This window comes from Procambarus clarkii, chromosome 75, assembly GCF_040958095.1.
Source record: "Procambarus clarkii isolate CNS0578487 chromosome 75, FALCON_Pclarkii_2.0, whole genome shotgun sequence".
Taxonomy (NCBI): domain Eukaryota; kingdom Metazoa; phylum Arthropoda; class Malacostraca; order Decapoda; family Cambaridae; genus Procambarus; species Procambarus clarkii.
The window spans coordinates 21,930,728-21,939,278 of NC_091224.1; the positions used below are offsets into that span (position 1 = coordinate 21,930,728).

General features: G+C 41.7%; 1 non-coding gene across 1 annotated transcript; it reads right to left on the bottom strand.

Moving 5' to 3' along the window:
* Positions 1-3,504: 3,504 nt before the first annotated feature.
* On the bottom strand, positions 3,505-3,655 carry LOC123771850 (U12 minor spliceosomal RNA). The gene has a single exon (XR_006774572.1). It is a non-coding gene; the product is annotated as a U12 minor spliceosomal RNA (small nuclear RNA).
* Positions 3,656-8,551: the final 4,896 nt, after the last annotated feature.

Sequence of the window (8,551 nt, forward strand, 5' to 3'; positions counted from 1 at the left end):
CACTTCTTTCTTAATCTCTACGATCTTATTACCCCCCCCCCCCCCTTCGTCATCCCTTCCAAAAAAACCCTACCCTCCCTTCCCATCCGTCCTCAGGCCTCCGCAGCCTCATATATCACACAATATATGACAGGAGTCAAAGCAGTGCTGTGGTAGACAGTGAAGACTGATCTAGACTTGTTGATACTGTTAGAAGTGAACGAGTCTAGACTTGGTTTTATATTGCCGAGGACAGGAAGACTGGTATAGGCTTCTAACGGGCCCTCTAGGCCTACTACTGCCCTCCCCCAAGATGACCCGACAGCAGTCACTAAACTCCTGGGTGACCTATTGACTGCTCAGTAAACAAACACAGCAAGTGTATTAAAACATTGTCCAGCCAGACATGAGGACACAGAGTACGTGCCCAAACAGACATGAGGACACAGAGTACGTGCCCAAACAGACATGAGGACACACATTCAAAAGATACAAATATTACCCATCTATTCAAGTGAATCTTCAACTATTTATAACTTTAAATATGCGTTTAAAGTTATGTCCCCCAGTGCCTTCGTCTTAGATAGGTGTTTGAGCCCCTTGGGGTCGTGTTAGGTGGGTGTTTGAGCCCCTTGGGGTCGTGTTAGGTGGGTGTTTGAGCCCCTTGGGGTCGTGTTAGGTGGGTGTTTGAGCCCCTTGGGGTCGTGTTAGGTGGGTGTTTGAGCCCCTTGGGGTCGTGTTAGGTGGGTGTTTGAGCCCCCTGGGGTCGTGTTAGGTGGGTGTTTGAGCCCCCTGGGGTCGTGTTAGGTGGGTGTTTGAGCCCCCTGGGGTCGTGTTAGGTGGGTGTTTGAGCCCCCTGGGGTCGTGTTAGGTGGGCGTTTGAGCCCCCCCTGGGATTGTTTTAAATTGGCGTTCGACCCCTCAGATGTCATGTTAGCAACGTGGCTTCTGTGAGCACCTGTGCCCGCTCCCACTTTCAGTACAGCTGATTTACGCAGGTGTCTTGCCTAGTGAAATGGTTGTGCGCACTTGTTTATTTTTACTGATTTTTATGTTTATTATATTTGTATTTATGTACAAAAAGGTACATTGAGTTGAGAAAGTACACACATTGTAGTGTAACACTCTTGCAAAGTCACTAAAACGCATTACGTTTCGGCCAGTTTTCGATTTTTTTTTTTTGGGGGTGGGGGGGGGGGCAGGGGGGTATCTAACTACTGACCCCCGGCCTTTATCTGTCAGGTCGTGTTATACAAGGAATTCAGAAGACTTTCCTGCTCATATCTGCGTATAAAACTACTGAATAGATGTGGCTGCTTCTAGCTCGTTCCACCTGCTTTCTGCCCTTGTACAGGAAATGTATTTGCACACACTTGCCATCTGATTTCATGTCTGCCCCCCCCTCCCCCCCCCCCCCCCCCCCGGCTACAATAGTGTTCAGCCTATGCATCCTGTTTCTTATATATTTTAGCGATGCCCCTCTTGAGTATTTTATATTTCTGCCGGAAACGCTGCGCGTACTAGTGGCTTTACAAGAATGTAATTACTATGCTATGTATCCTTAAAATCCCAATGTACCTTCTTGTATATATATAAATAAATAAATAAAATATCTGGAGCATGTCCCTTTGTTTTTCCTTTCATCCAGTGGTATCAAGTTCGACTCCCTCAGTTTATCTTAGAATATTGGTAAGTTACCTCAATTTTGTAAATAGTTATATGAAACCTCTGTATTTTCTCAATCTTTCTGTTTTATTTTATTTTACTGGCGGGGAGGGGGGATGGTTCGACGCTGAGTACCCCAGCACTGGTCGCTCACATGTTTTGTCGAGGACAGGAAGCCTATGTACACATTAGGCTTGCATCGAGGTTCCCCAACGGTCGAACTACTGACCTTCCGGAGAATGCTACCCCCACAGCAGTTGCTTAACTCTCTGGTACCTGTTTACTGCTGGCTGAACACAGGCCCAACCACTTCTGGCCCGCCTGGGAATTGAAACCGGGATCTCAAATTTTGGGTAGAGAAGAAAGCCTACTGTACTGCGAGACCGCTAAGTGTTGGGTTGGCAACCCAGGGTTGGGTGGTGTGTGTAAAGTCGCTATGTGAGCTGGTATTGTTGAGATCTAGTGTGTGGGTGGTTGTTTTGTGAGGTGGGTCTGGGATGTGTAGCGCATGAATAGTGATGTTAGTGTGGTTGTTTGGGTGTGGTGTAATGCTGTGCTGTGCTGTAGTGCTGTGGTGTGATGGTGGACTTGGGGAACCTGACGTATCGTGCAGCACGATTGTTGTTTTAGGATGACGGAAATGTAGAGATAGTGTGTGTGTGTGTGTGTGTTGGCGGGGTTGGTCTTTTCCTGTACTCTCCTAGTTGTGCTTTGCGGGGTTGAACTTTAGTTATTTGGTCCCGCCTCTCGTCCATCAATCAACTGATGTACAGGTTCTTGTGTACACCAGGGCTCTATCATATCTGCATTTGAAACTGTGTATGGAGTCAGCCTCCACCACATCACTGCCTAATACATTCCATTTGTTAACTACTCTGACGCTGACAAAATGATTTATAATGTGTCTGTAGCTCGTTTGGGTACTCAGTTTTTACCTGTGCCCCCTTGTGCGTGTACCACCCATATTAATTAAATAATTTGTCTATCTACCCTGTTAGTTGCCCTAAGAGTCTTGCAGGTGGTAATGTCTCCTCTAACTCTTGTCTTCTAGTGACGTGAGGTTTAATTCCAGTGGAATTTTCTCGTAGCTCATGCCTCTCAGTGCGGGTACTAGTCTGGTGGCACACCTCTGAACTTTCTCTACGTTCGTCTTGTGCTTGATTAGGTATGGACTCTGCGATGGAACTGCAAGATCTGACATATGAGGTATGCAAGGTCCTGAATGATTCCTTACAACACACAAGTTTCTAAAGGCAGTTCATATGTTGGCCAACCTAGCATATGCCGTTGATAATAACCTCTTGATGTGGGCTTCAGGAGGACAGCTCTGACGTGATATCAACCTCCAGATCTTTCTTTCTTGATTTGTAAAGGATTTTATCTCTCAAATGGTACATTGTATATGGCCTGCTTCCTACACCTATTTTTACTCCACTTGCTCGAGTTAAACTCTAGTAGCCATTTGTTGGACCTTTACCAAAACAAGAAATGACAGGATGAGGATTTTGACGTCAAAATGTTATGTATTATTCTAGAGAACAGGTTGTATATGCGAGGGGAAGGGAAGTTGTTTAAGATTCGCTACCTGGAACAAAAAGTTCCAAGTAGCACGGGCTATGGTGAGCCCGTAGTACGTTGGGGAAGGGAAAGCTCTCAGCCTGCTATAGCAGGTGTTAGAGGTCGTTCGCACCTGTACCTGCCTGGGGAAAAAAAAAAAAAGTTCTACCGCCCATTTATTTTTATTTCCCGGTTGCTATTCAATCCGACTGATAGTAATAATTGATAAATTTCATAGTTTTCATTAGTTGTTGATTATTCTAGAGAATAATTACTTCTAAATTTTATTATAAGTTTTACAGTAGGGCAGATCGCTGACTCCTGGGCCCTCCTACAAAGTAGGTAGGTGAGCCTGGGACGACCTGTACCCTTTAAAATATTTCTACTAAATTATATTAGTAGAGCGAAGCGTCACCAACGCTCGTTATTTTCCTTACTCATTAGTTTAAGGCACACGATAATATAAACCTACTATCAGGTAATGTCAAATATATGATATTAAAATCTACAATAATCAGTTAGTTATGTAATTTACCAAAATATTTAGGTAAATTTTCTATACTTTATTATACAATTAGTAAAATTCTATTTATTACAATTGATGGTAAAGTTATTTATCAATTCGTTATTTAAAAATATTAATATATTTATAGAATTATTTTAGTCCCACTTCGTTACTTGCAGGTGTTCTCGGTCCAAGCATACCTTATTTAACATTCATATCCACATTACGGTCGTCATATATGAAGTGTTTATCACTGCACGTCATAATTTTGTAAGTTAATGCTATACAACCTGTTGATGTTTTAATTTTCTTTTTTTTTTTCTTTTTTACAAGCCGATTTTTTTTTAATTGCAAACAAACCCAGCCATAGAAAATGGATCATTCAGAGAGTGGTGCTGCCATCTGTTGACAAACACCAGGACCGGTGTGCGTTCGAGCGAAGGGAAATATCAGGGGAAAGCGCCAAGCCATTACGATTATATACTATATTTTATTTTATTTATATATATATATACAAGGTACATTGGGATTGTGAGGATATATAGCATAATAATTACAATCTTGTAAAGCCACTATAGTACGCGCAGCGTTTCGGGCAGGTCCTTAATCTAAGAAAATTTTAAGTAGGTAAATACTTGCAAAATTTATAAAAATGATAAGTTACATAGCAAGAAAAAAATAAAGGATGAGAGAAAATTGTTGGTTGTGGTGCAATGATATAAATAAATATAAATAAATAAATGTTTATTCAGGTAAGGTACATACATACAAGAGATTTTACAAAAAATGATGTTGTGTGATGCTGGACTTGGAGAACATGGCGTATCGTTAGTTTAGTTCATTTATTATGCACCCCATACCCATCTTGCGGGCGGTAGTGGAAAGGGTTACAGAGGCACATAATGGGCTCAGGGACTGAACCCCACAATTCATTTAGCTAAGCAAGTTACAATCTTGATGAGCTAGTTACAAAAGTATCGTGCAGCACGATTGTTGCTGTAGGGTGGCGGAAATGTAGCGATAGTGTGTGTGTGTGTGTTGGCGGGGTGGGTCTTTTCCTGTACTCTCCTAGTTGTGCTTGCGGGGTTGAACTTCTTCATCTATTTCGTCCCGCCTTTCAACCATCAATCAACTGATGTACAGGTTCTTGTGTACACCAGTTCAAGCAAGTTTATTGAGAAAAAGAAGTACATCTCAAAAAGGATAGAGTAGGTTAGGCTACTTCTACCCTCGTGTAGATAAGGTCAGTTAAAGGGCTCACAAACCGATACAGTACACAATTTTTAATCATATTTTACATTTCACATTCCAATGGCAATCACATGGCATACTGTGAGATCTCTTATTGATTGTGCTGCCCCTGTCATTTATTGTTTTGGTTAGGCAGACTATACAAGTTGGACAAGGTACAACAAGAAGCCATGAGAATAATTCAATCCAGTAATAATCCAATAATCTAATCCAAAGATTATTCTCATATGGCCCATGAAGTGGCTTTGCATGCATGTAAAAATACCAATCATTTATAATCTCACAAACCCATTGTACCTTCCTGCAAATAAATTATTATTATTATTACTGTTACTGAAATAATAATGTGATTAAACTTATAGGTGATAGAATTTCAGAGATAAATTAAGCTTCGGCGATTAGATTAATGAGGTGAGGGAGCTAATGAATTAATCCTCTCACTTCAAAAGGTGGGAAGAAATTAGTAATGCATGTGAAAGCATAATAAGATCCTTATGTTCTAATGTTACAAAGCATAATATACTTCAAGAATGTATTTCATTGCCAAAGAAACAATTAAGACCAACATGGGAGGAATAAAACGTAGATGCAGTCATTTTTTTCCTCTTGTGTTCTCAGATTCATAACATGTTGACCAGACCACACACTAGAAGGTGAAGGGACGACGACGTTTCGGTCCGTCCCGGACCATCCTCAAGTCGGTTGAGTTTCTTAACATTGAGAATTCTTAACTTTGCTGCTGTTTGTTATTTCATTGATAAGCGAGATCGCTTCTTCAAATTCTATTTTTGTAAACCATAGACGGAGGTAAAGACTCCATGATGAAGACGGAGGCTTTTCCTGAGCTTCTCCGTCAACATTTTCCACCACTTGGTTTGAATACTGTCATTATTAGCGGATAGTTAGTTCATTTTCCTGAGACTCTTCCATCCGTGATGCGACATCCTCTTCCTTACTTTCTTCCCCCCTCCCCCCCCCCCTGTTTCATTCCCCACTTCACTCCCCTCTACACCCATGCTGTTTCCATAGCTAATTTTTCTAGAGCTTCAGTCCCCTTGTCCAACTTGTTTGAGGTATTCCAAGATCTGTGTACCGACCGCAGAATCCACAGTGCTGCCCTGCACTTCATCGACTAGGGGTACATTTTTGACTTCGTTTCCTACTGCTTCAATAGTCGCTGTGCCTTTCTCCCAAACCTTGGTCACAGAGGTTATCGTTGTCTTTCCGCTGTTTCTTCGTTGTTCCTACTGTGCGATCTTGCCTTCCTTCGGAGCTTCGTTTACCCTGCTTATGTAATCTCTCACATGGGGCTTTATGGGACATAGAGAGGAACCAGCATTGTGGATGCCTAGACAATTGGAACAAGATGGAAAAAAATTCTTTGTCAATCCTGACTCTACACTGTCGCGAGTCGTGCTTTTTACCACAATACCGACATCTGGGGTCAAACTGGCATTTTCAAGCCATATGTCCCCAACGAGAACACTCCATGCATAATATAGGCACTTTAATATATTTTGCCAGTTTCCTGTATCCAAGTCCTTGTACAAAAGTCGTCTTTGGAGTCTTACCCTTCACGGGAGACATCTCCCGTCACGCAGGGTGCAGTCGCACCTCCACAGATCTCCAGTATCAGCTAATGATGCTGGTAATGGCTCAAAAGGGCCACCACTTGCAGGCTATTCATGCCCGTGCCACCGGTTGGGCGGATTAATCTTCATCATCCTTACCCTTTAACAAGGCAACACACGGGCTTTTTTCATCACGAACAATGTTCCTCTTAGCCCATACAAAACTTTCGTTGTTGAGATGAAGAAATTCAAGATCCAAGTATGTCTGATACATAAAAACAGTAACTTTAGTGTAAATTATTCCCACTTCAGGATTAACCAAAACGATATTCTTAAATCCGTCAGTCGTTAAACGTTTCACTGCCTCTTCTGTCCCAACCGTTATGTAGGGCCGGTGAACACCCTCCTTAAATAATGGTTCGGAGTCACCAAATTTCTTGGCTAATTGAATGGTCCACTCCAGATTTTGATAAAAAGTTAGTGGACGTGTCGAGGGAAATAACAGCCGCTTCCTTCCATTAATCTGTACCTCCCGCCATGTGTGGTCCTCTTACATCCTTCAGGTGAGGTCTTCCTGCTGAGTTTGTATAGAACTTTGAAACCCAGGTCCCGTCTGTCGTCGATCACTATACTTCTTCGGTCGTCCATCACTTAACTCTCTGCGCACAGTTTTGCATTTTTGTCTCCTGGTCATTACTACCTGAAAAGACCTGGAATCATCTTGTTCATCCCCCATCAATGTCACTGGATCACAAGTTCACAACTTTCTAGAGCGCTCCAAGACGCACCCTTAACCAATCACGACTTGGAAAAAGCTGCGTTGTGCGTTCGTCCGTGTTTACCAATTTGTAGTGATAGTTATCTATATAAATAAAAAAGGCAAATGTTCGTTTGTTCAAAATCGCTAATCTCCGGAAGTTCTTCACCGATTGCTTTGAAATTTTGGCACAACGTTCCATTCGCATACGAGCATGGTTTTTATATACCTACTATATACATGTCACGTCTGTGACATTCGTAGTACGTGGGTGAAGCATTTACAGCATTGTGGTTTGAACAAAATTCGTCAGTGAAGCACTTGTTCCGGAAGTGTTCGAACAAAATCAATTGCGAGTTGTGTGTAAACCGTTTTCATTCATAAACAGGGGGCTTGGGAGATGCATAGAATCACTTTTGGGTCTTTGTTTGGAGGACTAGCTGCAGTTATAACATTGTGGTTCAAACAAATGACCTCAGTGAAGCACTCGTTCCAAAAGTGTGTGGACGCCATTAGTTGTGAATTGTGTAAACCGTTTTAATTCATAAACAGGGGGTTTGGTGGCTGCGTTAACGAGCATTTGGCTTTGATTTTGGTTTTGTAGAACGAATCCGACTGTACTACCGGGAACCTGCTATCACTACCTACGCAACCCGTTCTCGCAAATTCGTAAAGTCTATATTGACTTATTAACTACGTGCATAGGTGACATACTTAACATAATAGATACCCTTAAAAAGATTCATAGAAAACACCGACCTTACCTAACCTTGTTAGTATCTTAAGATAAGCATCTTATTGCTTCGTAATTACAATTATTACCTAACCTATAATAGGTATAGGTTAAGTAATAATTGTAATTACGAAGCAATAAGATGCTTATCTTAAGATACTAACAAGGTTAGGTAAGGTCGGTGTTTTCTATGAATCTTTTGATATGTTGGATGCATCCGAACCCTCGATTGTTGTCGCCCCTCAATCAACAACATAGCAACGTTACTTTCATCCTTCCTACCTTCCCTCGAGGGTCTTTGTAAAGCATTTCATTACTGTGATTTGAATGTACCTTTGGGATTATGAGAACCTTCAAATCCAGGGAATCCCATCACAATGGTTGAACTGTACTATTCAAATCACTTTTACTGTCCCGTCTTGAGTACTGCGCAGTACTCATTCTCCCATTCAGAGTAGGAGAGATTGCTGAAATAGAGGGAGTACAAATAACATATATGGCATAGATGGCTGCAATAAAGCACCCAAATTATT